Genomic DNA, 27360 nt, shown 5'->3' with positions numbered 1-27360 from the left:
ATTCCCATCCTAAATAGAATACGCAACAGTCATGGGCATCCTTATGCGGAATTTGAAGTCCACACCAGCATTTACCCTTCTTAGCAGACAACAGCCAAGAAAAAAAGTACAGTTGTGTACATTTACCATAAATGCATATGTTTCGGGTATATTCACTGTTGCAGTCATCACACTTGGGTTGTCTGCCTGCAGGTAGCCCTCAGTTGGCCCGAACAGAGTCTTGGGATTTCTGCATCGGATGCTGTTGCCTCTTCTATGACATCAGGTCGTCAAGAGTATAAAACATGCAGCCGATGCCATATCAGTTTTTCTTGCCCCAAATGTCAGGAGCCCCCAAAATAGGAAGCTATTAAATGGTGTGGAACACCTCCATTAAAAAGTAAATACCGTGCTATAGAATATGGCCATAAAGAGGATAGATAGAAAAGACAGAGAAAGTCAGAGGGGTGTAGGGAGGGAAACCAGGACTGTAACAGTGAGTACACTTGAACATCTACATTTATGATAAGTGTACACAACTGTACTATGTTCTTCATGTTTCACTGTTGCAGTCATCACAGTTGGGTTGAATCCCAGAGCTGAGGAAGGGTGGAGGCAGTAAAGAAGTGTTGGGGCTTGCTAGTAGGCCTTGCAAGACTGCTGTAGCAAAGCCAGTCCTGGATTTAGAAAAGATGGGCAAGTGATCACGCTTGGTGAAGGTGTGTATAGAACTCCAGGTTGCAGCTTCCAGGATGTCCCTGGTAGGGACTCCTCTGAGAAATGCTGCAGAGTTTGAGGTAGCCCTAGTGGAATGAGTTCTGATTCCCTGTGGGGTAGGTTTTTCATGGTGCTCGTAGCAGAAATGGATGCAGTGTGCTATCCATTTGGATATGATTTGGTTTGAAATGGCCTTGCCCTCTGCCCCTCTTGCAAAACTAACAGCTGGTCAGATTTTCTGAAAGGTTTAGTCCTGTCAAGGTAGAACCTGAGCGTCCAAGGAGTGCAGGATCCTTTCCTCTTTATTCTGAGGATTAGGGAAAAAGGTTGGCAAATGGATGGATTGGTTTAAAGCCACACTGGATACCACCTTCGGCATAAATGATGGCTTAGTCTTGAGGGAAACCCTGTCAAAATGGAAAATAATGAAGGGTTCCATGGCCATTAGTGGCTGCAACTCACTCTTCTTGCTGAAGTGATGGCTAAAGTAAGGCTGTTTTCCAAGAGAGGAATTTTAACTCAGCTTAAGCAGCAGGTTCAAAAGGTGGAAGCGTGAGCTTCTCCAGTACAAAGTTAAGGTCGCAGGCAGGGGTGGGAGCTCTCCTTGGGAGCCTTAAATTATTAGCTCCTCTCAGGAACTGTTTGATGAGAGGGTGAGAAAAGAAAGGTGGTTCAGTATTACAATGAGCTGAGATGGCAGAGCCATGAATCTTAATGGATGAGAAGGATAGGTCTCTGTGGAGCAGCTCTGCTAGGTAATCAAGGATTTGAGGTAAGGTGGGCATGGCTGTGTCCTATCCTTGAGACTGACTCCAAGAACAATATCTTTTCCACTTTTCAGCATAGGATTTTCTAGTACTAGGCCTTCTGGCTTCAAGAATGACATCCAGCACTTGTTTGGTGAGGGTTGCTGGTGGTGAATTCAGGGGATAAGCCAGGTTGCAAGGTTTAGGGTTTACAGCTGTGGATGCAAAATCTGTCCCTCCTGCTGAGATAGCAGGGAAAAGGTCTGATGCAAGTGCTAGGGTGGCACTGCTGTCAGGCTGCGCAGGAGTGGGTACGAGTGCTGGCATGGCCAGTCTGGGGCAATAAGGATTGTCCTTGGCCTGTCCCATTTGATCTTGAGTAGTACTTTTGAGAGGAGGGGCAGAGGAGGAAAGGCATAGATTGAGAGGTTTTCCCATGTAAAGGACAGAGCATCCAACTTCTAGGCTCTGCTGTGAGGATTCCTGGTGCAAAATTTGTTCTATTGGACCAGGAACAGTCTGGAGTAGACACCTTCTCCCCTTTGTTCTACTGGAACAGGTTGAATAGCCCTGATATTGAGAAGGGAAAGTACTTGCTTTTGAGCCTCTGCCCACTGGTTTGGAGGAAGGTCTGGCAACCCGCTTGGGGTTGGCAGTGAGTGGAAATAGAATCTGTATCCCTGGGATACAATGTTTAGAACCCATTGGTCCCGAGTAATGAACATCCAGGTTTTTGCATGAAGGGCGAGCTTTCCTCCTAGGGGTGCAAGTACTTGGGCATGGTTGGGAAGGATGATTGAGAAGTCATTGTGAACTTTTTCCATAAGGGGGTGGCTTACCCCTCCCTGTTTTTGAGGTGGGAGCACTCCATTGTTTAGATCTCTGCATACCCTGAGACTGTAGTCGTGGTGGTCTGTTTCCCCTGGGTTTGGACTGAGAAGGGCTGGGAGGGACTGGAAAGGACCAGTTTTTAGAAGGTCAGTGCATACTGAATCTAGGTGGCTGCGTCTGTAAGAAATCTTTGACAGTTTGCATAGATTTTGCTTTTTCCCCTCATCTTTAAGAACTACTTTTGCTTTCTTGCCAAACGATCCTGCTTTAAAGAAGCATCTAGTAATTTTGCTTTGACATGGTCTGGCAACATTTGTTCCTTCAGCCAAGCATGCCTTCTCAGTACAGATCCAGTGACAGCATCCCTGCAAGATGCTTCTAAGGCATCAAACCCACAATGCAAAGTATGTTTACTAACTTGGCTTGCAGAATGCATTAACTCTTGTAAAGCTTTATTTTCTGTGCAATCTAGAAGTAACACCATTTTTTGTTTGATTAGTTCCATAATATGCTGCTGGTACTTCAACATGTGAAACTGGCAATTCAAAGCCCTAACAGCAAGAGTTGCGGAGGTATATAACATTCTTACCCCATCTATCTAAAGCTCTGGAATCCCTGTCTGAAGGGATAGTGTTTCTTGGCTGTAGTAGCCTTAATGCCTTTAGGTCCCTGGGAAATGGTCTCTGGATCCGCCGTAGGATTCTTAGAGAAATTTGTGAGAGTCAGGAACTCTGTAGTACCTGTCAGGTTTCTTAGGGGCTGGTGGTTAAGTGTTGGGAGTAAGACTGGATTCCATGAAGACATAATATACAATATCCAGGACAGGGGGTATAGCCAGAGGCGTGTACTGAGGCAAATCTAAAAATTCTCAGAGTCTCTTTTTTGACTGAGGATAGTCCTGGCATTCCCAGTGGAAATGCTCTCAATATGCAAGGTTTTACCAAAAGGAAAATCCTCTGGAGGGGAGCAGAGGGAATGGAATCCTCTGCATCTGAATCCTCATGGGTATGTCCTAGTAATCAGAAGGGTCAGAGTCATCGGACTCCTGGTCTGTAGAATCAGAAGGAAATTCAATTCTGGGGGAAAGCTGGCTTCCCCTAAGGTCTTCCGCCATTCTAAGCGTTTCTTTTTGTGGCATGTGCTTTGGCGGCCGGTTTTCTAGGCGTAGTGCGAACTCTGGGCCTGAGAAACCCGGTGGTTTTAGCTAAAAACAAAGTCTGTTTAATATGAACATCGGTCGGTCGGAATACACCCTCAGAAGCCGGTGCTTGTACAGTGGATCCGGACCCATCCAAGGTAGAGACATCCACAGGTTCCAAAGTTGAAGAAATATCTCACGGTATACCAGACTCCGAATGGGTCTCAGCAGAGGCCTGCGAATCTGTAGAAGCGGGTATCAGTGGCTGCGAAAGCGCCTCACTGAGTACCAGTGGACTGGCGACTAGCTTAACAGAAGCGTCGTCGGCAGTTTTGGACCTATGCAGTCTCTGTCTTTATCCTTACGTTTTTTCGGAAGATCGGTAATCAGATGGCTTATCGAAGCCATTTTGGAATATGGAGAATGAGAGTGAAAGAATTTAGTGACAAAGATAGCCTAACGACGAATGGCTTGGGCATTAAGGCACAAAACTGACAGCGAGGAATGTCGTGGTCTGTGCCTAAACAAGTGACGCAGTAAGAATTAAAATCTCTGTGAGGTATTTGCTTTCCACAGGCAAGACAATTGTTAACTTCTTCTGACATCGGTTAGAGCAAGAAAAAAGATCCCCAAAGGGGTACTTAGCTTTAGAAGACTTCAGGTCTTAAACTCGAAAAACGAAAATTTCTGGTAGCGGTCGACCAGCACTTGTGAACTGCTTCTGCTTCGGGCTCCTCCATGGCAAGAAAGACTGTATGTAAATGGTGTTGGCTGCATGTGTTATACCCTTGACAACCTGACGTCATGGAAGAGGCAACAGCATCCGACACAGAAATCCCAAGACTGTGGTATTTGGGCTGACTGAGGGCTATCTGCAGGTAGATAACCCAAGTGTGATGACTGCAACAGTGAAACACAAAGAACATCAGCAAAACCAAGCTCAAGCAATAAGAATTCTCCAATGGGGTACTTAGTTTTAGACGTCTTGATAGTAGAACAGCTATGTGATCGATCAGACATTCGACTGCAGCACAGAAGTTCTGAGGTCTGTGCGTGCAGACGTTACATTTAAGGCACCTGGTTTACAGCCCTGCATGTGACGTCCCAGCAATCAGGCTTTTTGTATCTGAGCTGATGTTCGGGTCGCCTGAGGTGGATAATCCCACAGTAAGAATACTGGAACATGGGAAGAGGAGGACATTTCCCGGTTATGCAGCATCCCCCAATCACACACACCTTTTCATTTTTGCTTTGAGAGCAGATCTTGAATCACTACGGTCCATCCCTCTACCAAATCACTGCAGTCTTAATGTGTCGGCAAAGTCTTACTGAAGAGAGTGGAGACATCATGCATTATTTTATTTTTGACTATAGGTACGCCCAAGTCTGAGTGGAAACATCTAAGATTAATATTGTACTTTAAGATGGCATTACCCAGCTCTGCACACTAAGCTTTGGTTTCTCACAGCTGAAGAGATTTTAACCAGAGAATAATTAAGGGGATGGGTGGGGTGCATCACTTTCACTTCTGCACAACTTGTCACTGTGAAACTCACTTAACTGATGGTATGTGTGTTTACATATGTACTTGCAGTTAGGGTCACCAAGTTTAATGTTTAGAGATGTTGAGTTCTGTGGTTCAACCACTTCATTTGTCTGAAGTAACCATGGCAAACTAATCCTGGCAAGTACTCTGACTAGGAAGACTACTTCTGGAAGAATATTAGCACATGAAGCAGTTTAATAGTTACTTATGAAAAACATTGGTCAAAGCGGGTCCTAAGTAATATACTCCCTATCCTGTACTAGATAGCTCCATCAAATCAGTTGTCTCCTGCAGCTTCCTTCTTAAACACGAGTCACCAGCTGCAATTAGAGTAAGCATTTTTAATTTAGGTACTTTCAGAGATCCAAGACAAGCTCTTAGGGTCCATCCTTTTGTGATACCAGAAATGTCATCAATAAAACCTATGTTCCCTGCAGGGATTGGGATTTGCTTTATGGCTCACTGAACTAACAGTGGTTTGAAGGGAAAGTTCTACTTGACTCTCCTGAGTGACAGACAACACTAAAAATTGTGGGAAGAATCTGAACCCCATAATGTGCCTGCTACTACAACTTACAGCAATGAATCTTTAACTATGCAATTTTTTTTATTATAATATGCTAAACATTACCAGCTTTATTATTAATATTTATTTTAGCTTCCTATTTTAAGTCTGTATTCATTGTTTTTATTACAAAAGGGGTATATATTAGGTCGACTGTTAATACTTCATACTCCTGTTGTGATTTTTAATGCCCAGTATGGCCAGTTTTAGCATTTTTATATTACTGATTTGACTATATTCAAATCACTAATGTTACCTGAATTTGCAACATCTCTTAAATGTTTTTGGAAGATTTTATTTTTACATTTGTTTACCAGGAATATCAGACTGGGCCAAAGGCCCACTTTCAGTGGAGGCCCAGGGAGAAAATCTCCATAGAAAGTACAGTTGTGTACACTTACCATAAATGTAAATGTTGAGTGTATTCACTGCTGCAGTCATTACATTTGGGTAATCTGCTGGCAGGTTGCCTCAGTCGGCCTGATTAACAAAGTCTCGGGTCCTGCTTTGGTTGCTGCCCCTTCCCTTCCATGACGTCAGGGGTATAAAACATGCAGCAGATGCCATTACATCAGTTTTTCTTGCCCCAGATGTCAGGTACCCCCCCCCCCCCAAATGGGGAGCTATATATATATATATATATATATATATATATATATATATATATATATATATATATATATACCTCCAAACAAAAGCAAATAAACCAAAAAAGCTTTTAAGCATAATAAAAGAAAAAAAGAGGTATAGTAAAAGAAAAACAGGGGGCTGGAGGGAGGGTAACCAGGACTGCAATAGTGAATACACTCCAACATCTACATTTATGGTAAGTGTACACAACTGTACTATGTTCATCGTGTTTCACTGTTACAGTCATTACATTTCTGTAGATTCCCAAAGCTAAGGTTGGGAGGATGGATTTATACAGCATTAGGACCAGCTATAAGGCCCTGCAAAACAGCAGTGGCAAAGCCAGCTCTGGATTTAGAGAAAATTGGTAAGTGTTAATGCTTGGTGAAAGTATGAACTGAACTCCACGTAGCAGCTTCTAGAATATCCCTGGTAGGAACACCTCTGAGAAAGGCTGCTGAAGTACATAGATGCAGCCATGGTGGAATGAGATCTGATCCCCTGGGGGATAGGTTTTCCATGGTGCTTATAACAGAAATGAATACAATGGCTTATCCATTTAGAAATGGTTTGCTTTGAAATAGTCTTCCCCTCTGCTCCTGCAGCAAATGCTACCAGCAGTTGTTCAGATTTTCTTTGAGATTTAGTCCTGCCCAAGTAGAATCTATGTTGTCTGTGTACATCTAATGAATGCCGAATCCGGTCTCCCTTGTTCTGTGGATTGGGAAAGAAAGTTGGCAAATGAATGGACTGATTAAGAGCCACACTGGATATCACCTTGGGCATGAATGATGGACTGGTCCTGTGTGACACCCTGTCCGCATGAAAGATGATGAAAAGCTCCACTGCCATAAGGGCCTGTAATTCAGATATCCTTCTAGCTGAAGTGACTGCTAAAAGGAAGGCTGTTTTCCAGGAAAGAAATTTTAAGCCTGCAGTTGCAGCTGGCTCAAAAGGAGGTAGAGTGAGTTTTTCCAATACAAAGTTAAGGTTTCCAGGCAGGGGTCGGAGTTTTCCTGGGTAGTCTCAAGTTTTTGGCCCCTCTGAGATACCGCTTTAGAAGAGGATGAGAGAAGGGAGAGGGTCTGTGTTGTAATGAGCTGAAATGGCTGAGGCATGGATTTTTACGGAAGAAAAAGACAGGCCCTTATGAAGCATCTCAGTTAAGTATTGCAAAATCTGAGGTAAATTGAGCACTGCTGTGCTCATCCCTTGAGATTGATTCCAGGCACAGAATCTTTTCCATTTGTCAGCATAAGATTTTGTAGCACTAGGTCTTCTCGCCTCCAAAATGATATCCATCACAGGTTTGCTGAGGGATGCTAAGGGTGAATTTAAGTGATTAGCCAAGCTGCAAGGTTCAATGTTTGGAGCTGATGGTGCAGAATTTGGTTCTCCTGCTGAGACAGTAAGGAAGGTGTCTGAGGCAGGTGCCATGGAGAAATGTGTGACACTACGTAGGAGTGGGTACCAGTGTTGGGGAGGCCAGTCTGGAGCAATCAAAATAATTTTTGGTTTGTCCTGTTTTACTTTTAGTAGAACTTTGGAGAGCAAAGGCAGAGGGGGAAGTCATAGACTGATAGGTTGTTCCAGCTGAAGAACAGGACAGAGCATCCAATTCCCAGGCTTTTTTGTGATGAGTTTTTGTGCAAATGTTGTCCAACTGGTAGTTCTGGGGTTGTTCTGGGGTGAGGCAAAAAGATCTATATCTGGGCTCCCCCATTTGTATGTCAACATACTGAAAATCCGTGGTTCCAGTTTCCATTTGTGAGGGTCCATGAGATTTCTGCTTAATTTGTCTGCCAGAAAATTCTGCTTTCCTAGCAGAAATTGAGCTTGTAGTTGTACTTGGTAGCTCAAGGCTGTGTTCCACAAAGCCTTGGCTAGTCTGCAGAGGGGGTAGGAATGTGTACCCCCCTGCTTATGTACCACATAACAGTGGTGTTGTCCTTCTTTATCAGTAACTGTCCTGGATGAAGGTGGTCCTTGAAGGCTGTCAGTGCAGCTAGCATTTTTTTTTTTGATTGATATGAAGGTGCATTTGATTTGGTCTCCATTTGCCCTGAATGCACTTCCTTGCCAGATAAGCCCCGTAAACACACCAACAATATCTAGTACAGGAGGTATAGCCAAAGGCCTATGCTGAGGAAGGAGGAAATCCCTAAGCCTCTTTTTGGATCAACAGAAATCCTGACTTTCCCAGTGGAAATGCTCCCTTAAGGTATGTAAAGTTTCCCGAAAAGATAAATCCTCAGTTGGAGAAGCAGAGGGAATAGAATCCTCTGCATCAGAGTCCTCATAAGCAGGTATGGACAAATCCAGATCATTAGAAGAGTCAGAAGAAACAGAGTCCTGTTCAGAAGATTCATAGTCAAATTCAATCCTAGGCCTCTTGGGGGGGGGGGGGGGGGGATTGACTACCCCTGATTAGAGTAATTAAATCTTCAGCCATTTTGATCACTTGTTTTTTAGGCATAGGGGCCTGAACATGTTGCCTAGGCATCGGTTTTTTAGACATAGATCGAGATTTAGGCCTTAGCACTGAAGTTGGAGTTGGTTTAATATGCAAGTCTGTAGGCCTGAATACACCCTCAGAAACCGGTGCCTGCTCAGCGGCTCCGGACCCATCCAAGGTAGAGACAACCGCTGGTTCCATGTGTAAAGCATCTCGCGGCATACCGGACTTCAAATGGTCGAATGGGTCTCAGTAGAGGCCTGCGAATCAGAAGTAGCAGGTATCAGGGGCTGCGAAAGCACCTCACTGAGTACCGGCGAACTGGCGACTGGCTTAGGAGAAGCATCGTCGGAAGTTTTGGACCTCAAAGGCCTGTCTCGGTCTTTTTATTTGCATTTTTTAGGTATTCCGGTAGTCCGATGGCTAACCGATGTCCTTTCTGGGTAATTGAACCGAGAATCGAAATATTTCAAAGCAAAAATGTACCGATGACAGATAGCGCGCTGATTAAATAAAGCACAAAACCGACAGCAAGGTATGTCGTGGTCAGGGCCTAGGCAAGGAATACAGTACAAATGAAAATCCTTATGAGGTATTTGCTTCCAAGTAATACAATTATTAACTTTTATTGACATCGGTAAGGAGCAAGAGAAAGTTTCCCCAATGGGGTACTTAGCTTTAAGTTGAAGACTTCGGTTCTGAAACTTGAAAACGAAAATTTCAGGAGTTGGCCATCCAGCACTTGCGAACTGCTTCTGTTTTGGGCACCACGCGGCAAGAAAGACTGATGTAATGGCGTCTGCTGCATGTTTTATACCCCCTGACGACCTGACGTCATGGAAGAAGGGATAGCAACCAACTCAGGACCGAAGACTTTGTTAGTCAGACCAACTGAGGGCAACCTGCCAACAGATTACCCAAATATAATGACTGCAACAGTGAAAGACGAACATCAAAATTTACAGAAATGAAATAAAGTTAAACATAAAAAATAAAAACATTTTTAACAAAAAAATATGCGAAAAAGAAGGTTATAACAGATGACATAATACGTAATGTAAAACTCAGAATACGCAATACATAGAACACAATTCAAGTACAAGAGATGATATTCAAGTATAAAAGATGACATTAATAAAACATGAAAAAGAAATAGTAACATGAACTATAGTAAATAGTTAAATGATATGAATCACCCAGAAGAGAAGAGATGGATTGAAGGTGGATCAGGAAAAAAGTATAGGGGTGAAAATGAAGAGAGTTAGATACAGTCAAAGTAGGAAAGTGTTATTAGTAGAGAGAGACATGTCAACCTGGTTTGGTACAGGAGCAAAGCCAATTGTTGGTTAGGTGTTCCTTTAGTAGTAGTTTGAATTTTGAAGTGCTGGAAGTATTTAGTATTGCTTTTGGTAAGGAATTCCGTAATTTAGATACTTGGCTTGAGAACAAGGAACCTCCATAGCTGGATGCATTTACTGGATTTGGTTACTGGAGATGGTTATGTGTAAAATTTAATTGGTTAAAGGTTAGTAGATTGGGAAGATCAAACCATTTTAGTAGGTGAAGAGCGGTTCAATGCTAGGATCTCTATGGATTGTTAGAGGCAAATCTTGCTATTTTATTATAACAGGACTCAAACTTGTTTAAATAGGTTAGTGAAAACTGGGGAAGCGCACAATAGACTGGAAAGAAGGTGTGCTCTGGATAAGGCATTTATGGTGGAGTCAGTTAGGCAGGGCTTGATTCTATAGAGGGAGCCCTAGCTTGATGTACACCTTTTTGACAGTTGTTGCAAGGTGCTAGTCAAATCTAAGGTTGTCTATGGTCACCCCTAGGAGCTTGGTCTGTTCCACTGGTTCTATTATAGTATTACTGGAGGAGGAGATAGTGAAGGGGGAAGGTGGTCTTGTAGTTTGTTACTGGTGAACAGCATGAGGTTGGTTTTACTGGGATTGAGAATAAAATGTTATGAGTCGGAAAGACAGTTTTCAATGCCACTGAAGGCACACTGAGTTGATTGTAGAAGTGCAGGTATAGAGGGAGCTGAGCAAATAAGGGTGGAGTTGTTTGCATATTGTATTAAGGCAGCGTTTTGAGTGGCGCAGCATTTTACAGCCTGCTGATTGGATAAACAACTTAGAAACCAACAGAGTGTGGATTGGGACACATTTAAAGTGGCTAACTTGTTCAGAAAGTACAGTTGTGTACACTTACATAAATGTAAATGTTCGAGTGTATTCACTGTTGCAATCCTCACATATGGGGTTATCTGGCTCCCGGTAGCCCTAAGTCGGCCCGAATACCAGAGTCCTTGGTATATGACATTGGCTGATGCCGGTTGTACAACTGATGTCAGTACGTCAGGTATAAATGGAAGCAGCCAACACCATTTCCTCAGTTTTTCTTGTCTTAACTGTCAGGAGCCCCTAAAAGAAGGCTAATCCAGGAATGGTAGCACCCTGGACACGTCACACAAAAAATAAAAATCCATAGTCTGTGCCTTAGGAAAAAAAAGGGTGAATGGAGGGTGGGAAACCAGGACGGCAACAATGAATACACTCAAACATCTACATTTATGGTAAGTGTACACAACTGTCCTATGTTCTTCGTGTTTCACTGTTGAAGTCCTCACATATGGGTTGACTCCCAAAGCCCAGTAAGAAGACAAAGGGGGGAGGAAGGATCACAGAGTAAGGGTTGGTAAGGAGGCCCTGCAAAACTGCAGAGGCAAAACCAGCCCTGGATTTAGAAAACAACAGCAGACTGTAATGCTTTGTGAAAGTATGGACAGAAGACCAAGTAGCTGCTTCTAGAATGTCCTTAGTAGGCACACCTCTCAGAAAGGCTGCAGAGGTAGAGGCTGCTCTAGTAGAATGGGTCCTAATACACTGAGGGGGAACCTTACCATGCTGCAAGTAACAAAGGTGAATACAATGAACAATCCATTTGGAGATGGTTTGTTTTGAAACAGCTTTACCCTGAGCCCCAGGAGCAAAACCAATAGCTGTTCAGATTTTCAAAAGGATTTAGTCATGCAAGTAAAATCTCAGCTGTCTATGCACATCAAGAGTGCAGAATCCTTTCCCCTTTATTTTGGGGATTGTTGAAAAAATGTAGGCAGGTGAATAGACTGGTTAAGGGTTAAACTGGAAACTACCTTAGGCATAAAGGAGGGACTGGTTCTCAGAGAAACCCGATCTGAGTGAAAAATAATGAAAAGTTCTACTGCCATTAAGGCTTGCAGCTCAGATACCCATCTAGCTGAAGTAATAGCTAAAAGAAAAGCAGTCTTTCAAGATAGAAACTTCAAATCTGCAGAGGCAGTTGGTTCAAAGGGAGGCAGAGTAAGTATTTCCAGGACAAAATTAAGATCCCAAGCAGGAGTAGGAGCTCTTCTGGGAGGTCTAAGATTACTAGCTCCCCTCAGGAACTGTTTCATCAAGGGGTGAGAAAAAAATGGGTTGCTCAAAAGAACAATGAGCCAAAATAGCTAAAGCATGAATTTTGATTGAAGAAAAAGAAAGTCCACCATTAAGCAATCCTGCTAGGTAGTCAAGAATGAGTAAAAGAGAAGGATGAGAAGAGTCTTCTCCTTTAGCTAGCATCCAAGAACAAAATCTCTAATTTATCTGCATAGGATTTTCTTGTGCTAGGCCTCCTGGCCTCATGAAGAACTTCAACCACCTGTTGGGAAAGATTTAAGGTATTAGCCAGGCAGTTAAATGCAGAGTTTGAAGATGAGGATGAAAGAACTTTCCCCCTCCCTGAACCAACAGATCTGGTACCAGGGGATGATGCCAAGGCTGAGCCTGGGAAAGACTGTGAATAAACTGAGAGGTGTCCATGGGAAGGACAATGCATCCGCCCTCAAAGCTTTGTTGTGAAACTCCCTGGTGCAGAAGGTTGGAAGGAGATGATTGGTGTGAGAGGAGAAAAGATCCACTTGTGGGGTGCCCCAATGATGAGTGATGCGATGGAAAATGTTTCTGTTCAGTTGCCACTCTTCAGGATCTAGAACATGTTTGCTCAAATGATCCACAAAGGAGTATAGCCTCCCTGGAAGATACTGGGCTATTAGATGCAAGCCCATGGATGCTTCTATAGACCATAGTCTCATGCTTTGTCTGCACAAGGGGTAAGAGAGAGTCCTCCCTTGCTTGTTGATGTACCACAATGGTGGTATTGTCTGTCTTGATTAGCAGAGTCCCAGGGTAGAGTAGGTCCTTGAAAGCCAGCAAGGCCTGCTGCATTGCCATAAATTCTTTTAAGTTTATGTGCAGATGAACCTTCTGGGTGCTCCAATTTCCCTGTATGCCCTCCAGATGAGCCCCCCCATGCAACATCCGAGGCGTCTGTGGTGAGTCTGGCTGTCAGGTGGTGGGCAGAAAGGCAGACCCTTGTTCTGAGAACAGGCTGTCGCCGACCACAGGAACTCCATTTGTAGACAGGGAATCATGGGAAGAATCAAGTCCAAGTCCTATGTGTGTCGACACTAAAGGTTCTTAAGGTACCACTGAAGTTTCCTCATATGCAGCCTTGCATATGGGATCATCAAAATACATGAAGCCATGAACCCCAGTGCTTGCAGGAATTGCCTTGAAGAGAGCTGAGTCACGTTTGCCAAGTTCATGAAGTAAGCGGAAAGATCTTCTTCCTTCTGTTGAGGGAGGACTACCATCTTGGTGGCTCTATTCAGACTCGCTCCCAGGAAAACAATCTCCCTCGAAGGAACCAACTTTGACTTCTTGTGTAACCCAAAGCGGTGAGTGTTCTTCATGAAATCTAAATCCTTTTCTAATTGTTCTGGGGGAGTTTGCTTGAATGAGACCGTCGTCCAGGTAAGGATAAATTTGAATGTTTCTCTGCCTGCAAAAAGCAATGGCTGGAGCCAGGCACTTCGTAAAATCTCTGGGAGCTGTAGATAAGCCAAAGGACAATGCAGAGAAATGAAAGTGTTGCTCCCCAGCCCTGAAGTGAAGGAAATGCCTGCAACTTTCCCTTATTGGGATGTGCAGATAAGCTTCCTTCAGATCCAAAGTTAACAGCCATGAATCCTTGCCCAGCACTGGTAGTAATTGTTGAAGGGTGAGCATTTTGAATTTGGGAATCACCAGAAAAGTGTTTGGAACAGACAGATCCAGAATAGGATGCCAGGTGCCCCCTTTCTTGGGTACCAGAAAAAGCCTTGAATAAAAATCTAGGCCTGCCTGATTTGCAGGAACTGGCTCTATGGCCACCAGAGTCAGTAGAGAAGGAATTTGAGTTTCTACCTCTGCCTTGAGAGTTTTGGTATGTCTGGGTACCCTTCTAAAACAGGGAAGGTGTGAAAGTAAAACTTGTAACCTTGGTTTACTATACTGAGCACCCATTTGTCATCTGTGATGGAAGACCATACCTCTGTGAACCTGGCTAGCCTTCCCCCCAAAGGAAACCCTGGGTCTGCAGAGGTAGACACAAGAAGGCCGGAGTCATTGAGAATAATTGCTTTGAGAAGCTGGCTCAGAACTCCCTGATTTAGCAGAATGCCACTGTTTAGCCCCTTGAGGGGCAGAAGCCTGTCCTCTGGAAGATCTGACACCCCTAGGCCTAGAGCGACCCTGCTTGACAGGATCAGGGAAAGACCAATTCTTGGAAGGATAATGCGTACTAAACTGAGGAAGCTGAACCTGAAGGAAATCTTTTACAGCTTGCACAGATTTTTTTTGCCTTATCCTCCTTTTTCAGTACCTCCTCAGCATTACCACCAAAAAGATTGTTCTTGTGCAAAGGAACATTCAACAATTTAGACTTAACTGGTTCAGAAAGAGGCTGCTCCCTGAGCCAAGCATGCCTTCCAAACACGGAAGCAGAGGCTGCTTATCTGCAGGAAGCCTCCAAAGTGTCAAAACCACAATGAAGTGAATGCTTATTAACTAGTGTCAGAAATCAGTAAGTCTTTGTTTTCAGTCATGGAAGGAATATCTCTTAATAGCCTCCCAATGTATGCTGCTGATACTTAAGCATGTGAAAAAGACAATTCACGGATCTAATGGCAAGAGTTGAAGTATAGACTTTTTTTTACCCCACCTGTCCAAGACCCTAGATTCCTTATCGGAAGGCACGGGGTTTCTAGTAATAGTAGCCTTAACACCCTTGGGGCCTTGAGAAATAATTTCTGGATCAGCAGTAAGGTTTATGAAAAAGGATTAAGGAGATTCAGGAACCCTGTAATATCTATCCGATTTTCTGGGGCAGGAGGAATAAAATTAGGAGTTAAAAGAATTTTCCATGAAAACATCATCCACAACTTCCAAAACTGAAGGTATAGCCAGAGGCTTATGCTGTGGCAATTCTAAAAATTCCCTGATTCTTTTCTTAGACTGTGGAAAATCCTGACATTCCCATTTAAAATGCTCCCTAAGAGAATTCAAAGTATCCCCAAAGGAATAATCTTCTGGAGGGGAGGCAGAAGGGATAGCGTCCTCAGCATCAGAATCCTCAAAGGCAGAAAAAAATTGAGACTTTCCTTCTTCACCAGCAGACATACTGGAAATCTCAGAATATGAGACAGAAAAAACATCAGGAGATAATTCCCTAGCCCTCTTTGAAGGGGGGGATGAGAGACCCTGATCAGGGAAAGATCATCAACCACATTGACCAACTGGGACTGAGGCACAGGAGGGGAGGCCAACACCTGTTTGTGAGTAGGTTTGCGGTTGGAAGGTTTACTAGCAATCCGGAGGGACTCGGGAAGGCCTAGCAACTGCAGAAGTCTGCGCTAAGGTAGTCAAGTCTGGTTCTGGTCTCATGTCGAAAAGAAGAGGTGTCAGAAGCTGGTGCCTGCAAAGCGGCTCTGGACTCATCTGAGGCGGTGACAAGCAGAGGGTCTGAAGATGAAATAGCTGCCTGCGGCATGGAGGACTCTGTAAAGGTCTCAGCAGAGGCTTGCGGCTGAAAATCTGCAGACTGCAGGGGGTGCTCACTGACTACTGCTGTGCTGATGACCAATTTCGCCGTTGTGTCGTCAGTAGATTTAACCCTAGGCCTGTCACTGTCCTTGTCTTTGCGTTTCCTAGGAAGATCCAAAGTAGTGAGACCAAAAGATGCCATACCGATGAACATAGGCCAGACTCAGAAACACTTATACAAAATCTTAGCTCTACAGCGTATGGTACGTGGGTTAAAGGAAGCACAGAGATCACAGTTAGGGACGTCGTGCTCAAGGCCCAAACAAGTTATACAATAGGAATGGAAATCACGGTGCAGAATCTGTTTTCCACAAGCAAGACAGTTATTAACTTTATCTGACATTCGTTAAAGCAAGAAAAGAGGATAGTCAACGGGGTACTTATCTAAAGGAGTCTTCAACTTGGTAGTCAGAAAATGAGATGAAGGTAAACGGCCAACCGGCACTAGTGCGAATTGCATCTGCTTCGGGCTCCGTGGTAAGAAAGACTGTGGAAATGGCGTCGGCTGCCTCCCTTTATACCAGACATACTGACATCAGTTTTACAACTGGCATCAGCCGACTTCATATACCAAGGACTCTGGTATTCGGGCCGACTGAGGGCTACGGGGAGACAGATAACCCCCATATGTGAGGACAACATTGAAACACGAAGAACATGTTTCTGATGTGAAACTGTATCAAAAGCTTTTGACATGTCAAGGAAGATGGAGGCCAGTACTTCCAAGTTGGTTGACAGAATTGATAAAACTGACAAGAGCAGTGATAGTACATTGTGTGTGCCTAAAACCATGCTGAGATGGAGATAGAAGGTTGCTGTTTAGCAGATATTGGAGTAGTTGAGTAAGTATGGAATTTTCCATAAACTTTGCATAGGGTGAGAGAATGGCTACTGGCCTATAGTTATTGAGCTCTGTTGATGTGCCACCCTTTATGTAGAGGGATGATGTAAAGAGAATTTCCATAGTTTTGGTATGTATTGTTCAGTAATGGATCAGTTGATTAGGGCAGACCTTGGGGAAACAGATGACATCTGCTGCTATTTTGAGCAATTCATTGGGAAGTTGGTCTGCGGAGTTTGAGGAGGGCTTTAGTCTAGACTGCAGCTTCTTAATGGTGCTACTTTGGATAGGTTTAATTGGAGAAGGAGCTAAGGCAGTCTATAGTCTGAGTAGGCAAGGATAGAGGGGTGTTACTATTACTATGCATCAGATGTAGGACAGAACTGATGAAGTAAGAGTTAAATTGGGAGGTGGTACTAACAGTGGGGGTTAGAGTAGTGGTTGGGTCTGGAGTTGTGGTCTGACCTGGTTTTAGCAGACTTTTGATGGCTTGCTAAAATTTCTGGGGGTTGTTCTGGCGCTTTTTGCATAGTTGTGTAGTACTCTCTTTTTTTTTGGGCTAGGTTACACAATTGACTATAGCAGAGCAGAGTTGTTTCATTTTTATATTAAGGTAGTAGCACCTGGTTTTACCCCTTAGTTTAAGGAGCTTCCTGGTCTCTGGGGACCGGTCACATTTGTGCAGAATGGTCAAAGATTTCTGGTGATGAATTTCTTTTGTTACGTTATGTATTTATAAGCTGTGTTTTTAGGTAGATTGATAGACTGTCTAATTAGGTAGGTGGGTCTGTGAGTGCATAGGATGTCAGGGAGACAACCACTTGGTAACAAAAGGAACATTTATTTGTTAGGGTCCAGTATAGATTGCTTTTTACTGTGCTTGTTGACCCTGGTAGGAGATTGCACCACTTGGTGGAAGCTGTGGAGGTTAATTGGTTGGATAACTGGAGGTGGAGGACCAGTCTAGGTCAAAGCCCCCATAATTACGGTTTCCTGACTATGTTGAGGCAGCCAAGCAAAGGTAGTCTTCAGTGGAGGATGGGTTGTTGTAAGAGTATTATAAATTGCTATGAAAATGCTTTAGTTGGAGTTGATTTGAAGGTGAGTGGCAAGGATTTCAACATTTTTGGGTCTGGATAGTTAAATTAGACGTTCTAGCTTGAGGTTATCTTTGTATATTATGGCTATGCCACCAACCCCATTTGCAAATCCTGTCAAGCCTGTAGATGTTATACCCAGGGGTCTGTATCTCAGTATCTTTTGTGTGTGGTTTTAGCCAAGTTTCTGTCAGTATAACAATGTCTGGAGAATACTAGGTAAGGGTTGCATGAAACTGAGATTTTGCAGAGTATGATTCTTAGTAATACAGATTTCCTCATTCTAAATATGAACCTACGTTGGGGATTAGTGATGTTAGGAGAGAGGGGTACATGGGTGACGGGAAGGCCTGGATTAGGGTTCATGTGTCCACTTAGTTTAACTTGAGCTGAATTGATTAGCTATAACTGAGAGAGTCTGATAAATACTTTGGTATATTTTTATGATGAGAAGTGTTACATGTGTACATACATATTTGAACGAGTACAGTTCGATGGTACAGATATTATATAGGTATGGAGAAATTAAAAAACTGGAGATTTAACAGCGACTGTTTTTAGTTTGTATACTCTGCTTCGTATATCGTAAAACAGTTTTATATTCACTTTTTAAAACAGTGTCACATGCAGATTTTTGGTGCAATATACATCTGGATCATTTTACAGTAGTTATTTTTTGATCAGTTGTTTTTAAATGAAATCAACAACTAATTTAGTAGAATTTACAAACATTCATGTACTAGCATTTTATTTTCACTGGATGTCTTTGGTCAAATGATTTCTTGTGAAGATGTTAAAATTAGGAGTTTTACAGTCAATTTAATTGTCTGAGGTGGTCTTCACATTGTATTGGGATGAAAGCGCTTAATGAAACTCCTGGATGTGAACTTCTCAGTTTTTTTTTTCCTATAGTTTAGTTGGGTCCTGCTTACATGCAGAACTTATAGTCTCACCCCTACTGGCAGAAAGTACAGTTGTGTACACTTACCATAAATGTAGATGTTGCCGAGTGTATTCACTGTTCCAGTAATCACCTGTAGGGTTATCCCTGCTGTGGTAGCCCTCGGCCAGCCTAAATATCAGAGTCAATTTTTTTTTGCGTCAGCTGCAGTTGCCTGTAGTCTGAAATCAGGTCGTCAGTGCTATAAAGCAAGGCAGCCAACGTCATTACATCAGTTTTTCTTGCCCTAACCCATCAGAAGCACAAGAAAATAAGGAAAAGTGTTCCTGGTGGCTAAAAGCTAGGGAAGATGCTATATGGGGGATGAAGGGGATGGAAAATCAGGACTGCAACAGTGAATACACTCTAACATCTACATTTATGGTAAATGTACACAACAGTACTATGTTCTTCATGTTTCACTGTTGCAGTCATCACCTGTGGGAGGATTCCCAAAGCTGAGGAGAGGGGTGGAAGGATAGCAGAGAGTCCTAGTTATGGGTCAGCAGGCCTTGCAGAACTGCAGAGGCAAACCCTGCCCTAGACTTAGAAAAAATAGGTAGGTGGTAATGCTTTGTAAAAATATGGACAGAGGTCCAGGTGGCAGCTTCCAAGATGTCCTTGGTGGGTGGTACTCTGAGGACTGCTGTGGAAGTGGAGACTGCCCTAGTGGAATGGGTATGGACAGACTTGGAGGGGTTCTCATGTAGTCTGTAGCAGAAATGGATACAGCGTAATATCCATTTGGAAATGAGCTTCTGCCTCAGGGACAAAGCTGACCAGTAGTTGGTCTGTTTTTCTGAATAGTTTAATACAGTCCAGATAGTATCCGAGTTGGCTGTGCATATCTAGCGAGTGTAGAATTCTTTCCCCCCTTGTTTTGGGGGTTGGAAAAAAAGGTGGGTAGGTGTATGGCCTGGTTGAGCACATCAGACACCACCATGGGCATAAAGGAGGGGTTAGTCCTCAGGGAGACCTTGTCTTCATGGAAAATGATGAAGGGCTCAACAGCCATGAGAGCCTGAAGTTCTGATACCCTTCTGGCTGAGGTGATAGCTAGTAGAAAGGCAGTCTTCCAGTTGAGGTATTTCAATTCTGTAGAAGCAGCAGGTTCGAAAGTAGGCAAGGTTAGGTTTTCTAGAACATAATTCAAGTCCTGGGGGGGGGGTGTGGGATCCCTTCTGGGAGGTCTGATATTAGAAGCCCCTATCAGGAATTGCTTAATCAAACGATGAGAGAAGAGGGGTGGGTCTGAATCATAATGGGCAGAAATGGTTGAGGCATGAATTTTAATAGAGGAGAAAGAGGCCACTATTGAGCAACTTGGCTAGGTAATCCAAGATAAGAGGGATGGGAGGTACTGGCCCCTTTGGACTTGTTCCAGGAGCAGAATCTTTTCCATTTCCCTGCATATGATTTTCTGGTACTGGGCCTTCTGGCCTCTTTGATGATGTCCAGGACCGGTTTGCTTAACAGGGACTCCTTGTTAGCTTTTAAGGTATAAGCCATGCTGAAAGATTGAGATTCTAAGTCTGGGTGCAGTATCTTCTCCCTCACCTGGGTCAAGAGGTCTGAGATCAGGGGAAGCTGCTTGGGGGGCTGAAAGGTCAGGCTGTGCAGTAAGGGGTCCCAATACTATCTGGGCCAATCTGGAGCAGTGAGGATGGCCTTTGGTCTCTCCTCCCTTATTTTAATCAGCACCTCCGGAATAAGGGGCAGAAGATGGAATGCATACACAAAGAGGGAGTTCCAAGAGAAGGTCAAGGCATCCACCTTCCAAGCTAGCAGGTGATACTCCCTGGTACAGAACTTCTGTAGCTGGTGGTTGAGGTGCAAAGCAAAGAGATCCACTTCCGGAGTCCCCCACCGATCTACAGAAATATTTCCCTGTGGAGCTGCCATTCGTGGGGGTCTGGTAAGTTTCAGCTTAAGAGGTCTGCAGGGTGTTGCTGACCCTTGGTAGGTACTGGGCAATTAGGTGTAGACCCATGGAGGTGGCTGTAAGCCAGAGGCTCATGGCTAACCTGCACAGGGACTAAGATTGGGTTCCTCCCGTTGGTTGATAAACCACATTACTGTGGTGTCTGTTTTTATAAGAACCCCTGGCCTGAGATGGGGTTTGAAAGATGTCAGAGCCTTTTGTACGGCCATCATTTCTTTCAGATTGATGTGCAAGTGTAGTTGCTGGGCATCCCAAAGACCTTGGGTGCACCTGTCTGCTAGGTGAGTGTCCCAAGCAAAGTCTGAAGCATCGGTGGAGATGGTCTGGCCGGAAGGGCTGAGGATGAAGGGAAGACCCTTGTTCCTGGCAGAGGCCTCTGCCCACCAGAGAAACTCTGCCCTTATACATGGGATCAGAGGGAGAGAGGTCTCTAGGGACTGAGTGCTGGCACCAAAGGTTCTTTAAATACCACTAAAGTTTTCATGTGAAGCATGGCCAGAGGAATTAGAAGGATGCAAGATGCCATGTATCCCAGGGTTTGCAGGAAATTACAGTTGTGTACACTTACCATAAATGTAGATGTTGAGTGTATTCACTGTTGCAGTCATCACATTTGGGTTATCCGCCTGCAGGTAGCCCTCAATCGGCATGAATACCAGAGTCTTGGGATTTCTGCGTCAGATGCTATCGTTTCTTCCATGACGTCAGGGGTATAAAACCCCAACACCATTACATCAGTTTTTCTTGCCCCAGATGTCAGGAGCCCCCACAATAGGAAGCAAATATATGGTGTGGAACACCCCCAGTAGGAAGTAAATACCAATGTTATAAGATATGGCCAAACAAAAAAGAACAGGTAGAAATATAGAGAAGTCAGGGGGCTGGAGGGAGGGTAACCAGGATTGCAACAGTGAATACACTAACATCTACATTTATGGTAAATGTACACAACTGTACTATGTTCTTCGTGTTTCACTGTTGCAGTCATCGCATTTGGGTTGATTCCCAAAGCTGAGGATGGGTGGAGGCCGTCAAGAAGCTTTAGGGCTGGCAAGCAGGCCCTGTAAACCTGCTGTGGCAAATCCAGCTCTGGATTTAGAAAAGATAGATAAAGTGGTGATGCTTGGTGAAGGTGTGTACAGAGCTCCAGGTTGCAGCTTCCAGGATGTCCCTGGTAGAGACTCCCCTGAAAAATACTGTAGCGGTTGATGCAGCCCTATTGGAATGTGTTCTAATCCCCTGGTAGGGCATTTCCCATGGTGTTTGTAGCAGAAATTGATGCAGTGTGCTATCCATTTAGAAATGGTTTGCTTTTGAAATGGCAATGCCCTCTGCCCCTGTAGCAAAGCTGACTAGCAGCTGGTCAGATTTTCTGAAAGGTTTAGTCCTGTCCAGATAGAACCTAAGCTCCCTGTGCATGTCCAGGGAGTGCAGGATCCTTTCCCCTTTATTCTGAGCATTAGGGAAAAATGTTAGCAAATGAATGAATTGGTTTAACACCACACTAGATGCCACCTTGGGCATAAATGATGGGTTAAGTCCCGAGGAAAACACTGTCCACATGGAAGATAATGAAGGGTTACACGGCCATAAGGGCCTGCAATTCAGACACTTCTTGCTGAAGTGATGGCTAGAAATAAAGCTGTTTTCCAGGAGAGGAATTTTAACTCTGCTGAGGCAGCAGGTTCAAAGCGTGGAAGCGTTTTTCCAATACAAAATTAAAGTCCTGGGCTGGAGTGGGAGCTCTCCTCGGGGGGGGGGGGTCTTAAATTTTTGGCTCCTCTCAAGAACTGCTTGACCAGAGGATGAGAGAAGAGGGGTGGGCTCAGTATTATAATGAGCTGAGATGGCAGATGCATGAATCTTAATTGAAGGCCTTTGTGGAACATTTCTGTTAAGTAATCTAGTATACGAGGGTAAGCTGGGCACAGTTGTGTCCATTCCTTGAGACTGGCTCCAAGAACAGTATCTTTTTCACTTTTCTGAATAGGATTTTCTAGTACTAGGCCTCCTTGCCTCAAGGATGACATCCAGCACCTGTTTACTGAGGGCTGCTGGTGATGAGTTCAGGGGATGAGCCAGGCTGCTAGATTCAGGATTTGTAGCTGAGGATGCAAAATCTGGCCCTTCTGCTGGGACAGCAGGGAGGGGGTCTGAGGCAGGTTCCATGGTGGCAGTACTGTCAGACTGCACAAAAGTGGGTACCAGTGCTGGTATGGACAGTCTGGTGCAATCAGGAGTCCTTGGCTTGTCCTGTTTGATCTTTAGTAGAACATTCGAGAGGAGGGGCAGAGGAAGAAAGGCATAGATTGAGACAGGGCATCCACTTTCCATGCTTGGCTGTGGGGAGTTCTGGTGCAATATTTGCTCAATTGATAGTTCTGAGGGGAAGCAAAGAGGTCCACCTCTGGTGCCCCCCACCCGTGGATCAGAAGCTTGAATGATTTGGGTTCCAGTATCCACTCATGTGGGTCCATTAGATTTCTGCTTAAGTCGTCTGCCAGTGAATTGAGTTTGCCTGGCAGGAATTCAGCTTGCAGGTGCACTTAATTGCTCAAGGCTGTGTTCAACAGAGCCATGACTAACCTTCAGAGTGGGTAGGAATGGGTTCCCCACTGCTAGTTTATGTACCACAAAACAGTGATGTTGTCTGTCTATCAATAGTTGCCCTGGAAGAATATGGTATTTGAAGACTGTCAGAGCATTCTGTACAGCTAACATTTCTTTTTGATTGATATGCAGGTGCATTTGCATTGGGCTCCATTTGCCTTGAATGCATTGTCCTGCCATGTGAGTCCCTCATGCATAGTCTGATGTGTCTGTTAGTGTTTGGGTGGCAGGGGGTTGAGTGAAAGGGAGTCTTTGTTGTGGTAGCAGGCCTCTGCCCTTAGGCAAGGAATGATAGGAATCATTGTTTCCAGGTCCTGAGAATGTTGACATCAGAGACTTTTTAGGTACCACTGAAGTTTCTTCATATGCAGTCTTGCATATGGAATTAGCAGAATACAGTAGGCCATGAACCCTAGGGCTTGCAGTATTTTTCTTGCAGATAGTTGGGTTTTGGTGTAGATTGAAGTAGTTTGTCAAATAAATTTGTTTTTCTGGAGTGAGGAATGCCATCTGGGAAGTTGTGTTCATGCTTGCTCCCAGGAATACAATCTGTTGGCTGGGTACCAGATGTGATTTCTTTTCGTTGATGGTGTACCCCAGTGAAGTTAGAAGTCTCTTTACAAATGTCAGGTGCTGGAGTAGCAATTCCTGACTGTCCGAATCAGACAATCATCCAAGTATGGGTAAATTTGAATTTTTCTCTGCCTGCAATATGCAATGGCTGGAGCTAGGTATTTTGTGAATAACCTGGGCGCAGTAGATAAGCCAAAGGGAAGTGCAGAGAATGTACAGTTGTGTACCTACCATAAATGTAGATGTTAGAGTGTATTCACTGTTGCAGTCATTACTCTTGGGTTATCCTGCTGGCAGGCTACCCTCAGTCGGCCAGAATTCCAAAGTCTAGGTCCGGCGTCGGTTGCGGTCGCCTCTTCCCTGACGTCAGTGCGCCAAGGGTATAAAAGATGCAGCCGACACCATTTTCTTCAGTTTTTCTTGCCCCAGATGTCAGGTGCCCCCAAATTGGTAGGCTGAAAAAATATGCCAATAAATATGCATGCACAAATATAACATTTCCTTCATCTACAAGCAAATACACCACATACGTTGTATAGGATAGAGAAGTACAGATAAGTCCCAGCAAAAAAAAGGGGGATGGTGGGTGGGTAACCTGGACTGCAACAGTGAATATACTCGAACATCTACATTTATGGTAGGTACACAACTGTACTATGTTCATCATGTTTCACTGTTGCAGTCATTACCCTTGGGTTGAATCTCAAAGCTGAGGATGGGTGGCTGCGCTAAATAGGATTAGGAGAGGCTATGAGGCCTTGCAGAACTGCAGTGGCAAAGCCTGCTCTGGATTTAGAGTAAAGAGGTAAGTGGTAGTGCTTTGGGAAAGTGTGCACTGAACTCCATGTTGCAGCCTCTAAGATGTCTTTGGTTGGTACTCCTCTGAGGACGGCTGCTGAAGTGGCTTCTGCTCTGGTAGAATGAGGCCTAATGCCCTTAGGCACTGATTTTCCATGCTGAAAATAGCAGAAACGGATGCAATGGCCTATCCATTTAGAAATAGTCTGTTTTGAGATAGCCTTTCCTTGTGATCCTGCAGCATATGACACTAAAAGTTGCTCAGTCTTTCTGAAAGCTTTAGTTCTGTCCAAGTAGAAGTGTAACTGCCTGTGCATGTCCAAAGAATGCAGAATTTTCTCACCCTTGTTCTGTGGATTTGGATAAAAGGTAGGCATGTGAATGGTTTGGTTGAGGGCCACAATGGACACCACCTTAGGCATAAATGTTGGGTATGTCCTCAGAGAAACCCTGTCTGGATGAAAAATGATAAAAGGTTCCACAGCCATGAGTGCTTGTAACTCCGAGACTCGTCTTGCAGAGGTTATTGCTAGGAGCAGAGCTGTTTTCCACGATAAGAATTTTATATCCGCTGTTGAGGCTGGCTCGAAAGGAGGCAGTGCGAGTTTTTCCAAAAAATAATGAGGTCCCATGCCGGAATTGGTGCTCTCCTTGGAGGCCTAATGTTTTTGGCCCCGCTGAGGTACTGCCTTATTAAAGGATGAAAAAAGATAGGTGGTTCCATATTGTAATGGGCTGAAATGGCAGAGGCATGAATCTTAATTGATGAGAAAGAAAGGCCTTTGTTCAGTATCTGTTAGGTACTGTAAAATCTGAGGGATATTTGGTACACACGTGTCAATGCCTTATTCCTGGTTCCAAGCACAGAATCTCTTCCATTTTTCTGTATAAGATTTTCTGGTACTGGGCCTTCTGCATAAGATTTTCTGGTACTGGGCCTCCTGGCCTCCAAGATAACATCCATAACTGCTTTTGAAAGAAGAGTGTTCTGAATGGCTACATTATTCGCCATGCTGCCAGATTTAAGATCCTGAGTTGGCTGTGCAGAGTCCGATTGTTTTGTTGGGTCAGCAAGTGAGAAGTTTGAGGCAATATCCATGCTGGACCTTGAGACAAGCTCTTTAGGATTGGGTACCAGTGCTGGCGTGGCCAGTCTGGTGCAATCAGTATCATTGTTGGCTTCTCTTGTCTGACCTTTAGGAGTACCCTGGGAAGGAGAGGCAGTGGAGGAAAGAAATATACTGTTAGATTTTTCCAGCTGAAGGATAGGGCATCCACACTCTCCATGCTTGCTTGTGAAAAATCCTTGTGCAAAATCTCTGCAATTGGCAGATGTGAGGGGAGGCAAACAGATCTATGTCTGGGAATCCCCATTTCCTTGTTATCATGCTGAAGACTTGTGGATCCAGTTTCCATATGTGGGGATCCATGAAGTTTCTGCTTAGTTCATCTGCCAGAGTATTTGTTTTTCCTGGCAGGAATTGTGCTTGCAGGTGAACTTGATAAGTCAATGCTGTGTCCCATAAGGTCATTGCTTGTCTGCAGAGGGGGTAGGGATGTGTACCTCCCTCCTTGCTTATGTACCACATAACCGTAGTATTGTCTGTCTTTATCAGTAGCTGTCCTGGATGAAGTAGATCCTTGAAAGCTGTCAGGGCATTTTGAACAGCTAGCATCCCTTTTTGATGGGAAGATGCATCTGGTTTGCAGGCCATGTGCCCTGAATACACTTTCCTGCCATATGGGCCCCCCAGGCATAATCCGATGCACCCGTTGTCAGTGTCAGTCTGGCTGTGGGTAAACTGAATGGCAGACCCTTGTTGTGGTGACAGGCCTCTGCCCACCATCAAAACTCCTGTTGCAGGCAGGGAATGAGTGTAATTAGTCTCCAGGCTGTGGCAATGCTGAGTCCAAACACTTTTTAGATACCATTGTAGTTTCCTCATATGCAGTCTGGCATATGGAATTAGCAGAATGCAGGATGCCATGAAACCCAAGGCCTGCAGGATTTTCCTTGCAGATAAGTGGGTCTGTTGCCAATTTCTTGAAGTAAGAATTTAGTTGTTTTTGTTTGTCTGGTGTGAGATAGGCCATTTGGGCAGTTGTATTTAAGCTTGCACCCAGGAGTATTATCTCTTGAGAGGGCACTAGTTTTGATTTCTTTTCGTTTACTGTGTACCCTAGGCAAATTAGTAATCTTTTTACAAACGCCAGATGCTTTAGAAGAATGTATTTGTTCTCTGCTTGAATTAAGCAGTCGTCCAAGTAGGGATACATTTGAATTCCTCTTTGTCTGCAAAACCCAATTACTGGTGCCAGGCATTTTGTGAAGACCTTGGGTACAGCAGATAAGCCAAAGGGCAGTGCAGAGTATTGGTAGTGCATTGATCCAGCTATGAATCTGAGGTATGTTCTGCAAGATTGTCTGATTGGGACATGCAGGCATGCCTCTTTTAGGTCCAAAGTTACGAGCCAAGCCTTCTTGCCCAGCATGGACCGTAGCTGCTGTAGAGTCAACATCTTGAATTTTGGAACTTCCAGAAATGTATTTAGTACAGACAGGTCCAGTATTGGTCTCCAGGTTTTGTCCTTTCAGGGCACTAGGAAAAGTCTGGAGTAAAATCCTTGCCCCTGCTCTTGTTGTGGTACTTGTTAATGGCCCTCATGTCCTTGAGGACTGTAATTTATTTTTGTGCCTCTGCCCACTGATTGTGTGGCAGGTCTGGCATACCTTTTGATCTTGGCAGGGTGTGAAAATGGAACCTGTAGCCTTGGGACACTATGTTCAAGACCCATTTGTCTTGCGTAACCATTTGCCAATTTGATGAAAAAAGTGCTAGTTTTCCCACTAAGGGGGCTGCCAAAAGAAAAGTGCTTGGATCTCGCAGAGGAAAGTCATTGGGACTGTTTCCTGTAAGGTTGTGATTTGTCTTCTCCGATTTTGGAGGTAGGAGCACCCCATTGTTTAGGCCTGTATGAGCCTTGGGGCTGAGATCTGCCTCTGG

Source organism: Protopterus annectens, chromosome 12.part0 (genome assembly GCF_019279795.1).
Source record: "Protopterus annectens isolate FY-2018-M chromosome 12.part0, PAN1.0, whole genome shotgun sequence".
NCBI lineage: Eukaryota > Metazoa > Chordata > Ceratodontiformes > Protopteridae > Protopterus > Protopterus annectens.
Note: the sequence above shows the minus strand (reverse complement) of the source record.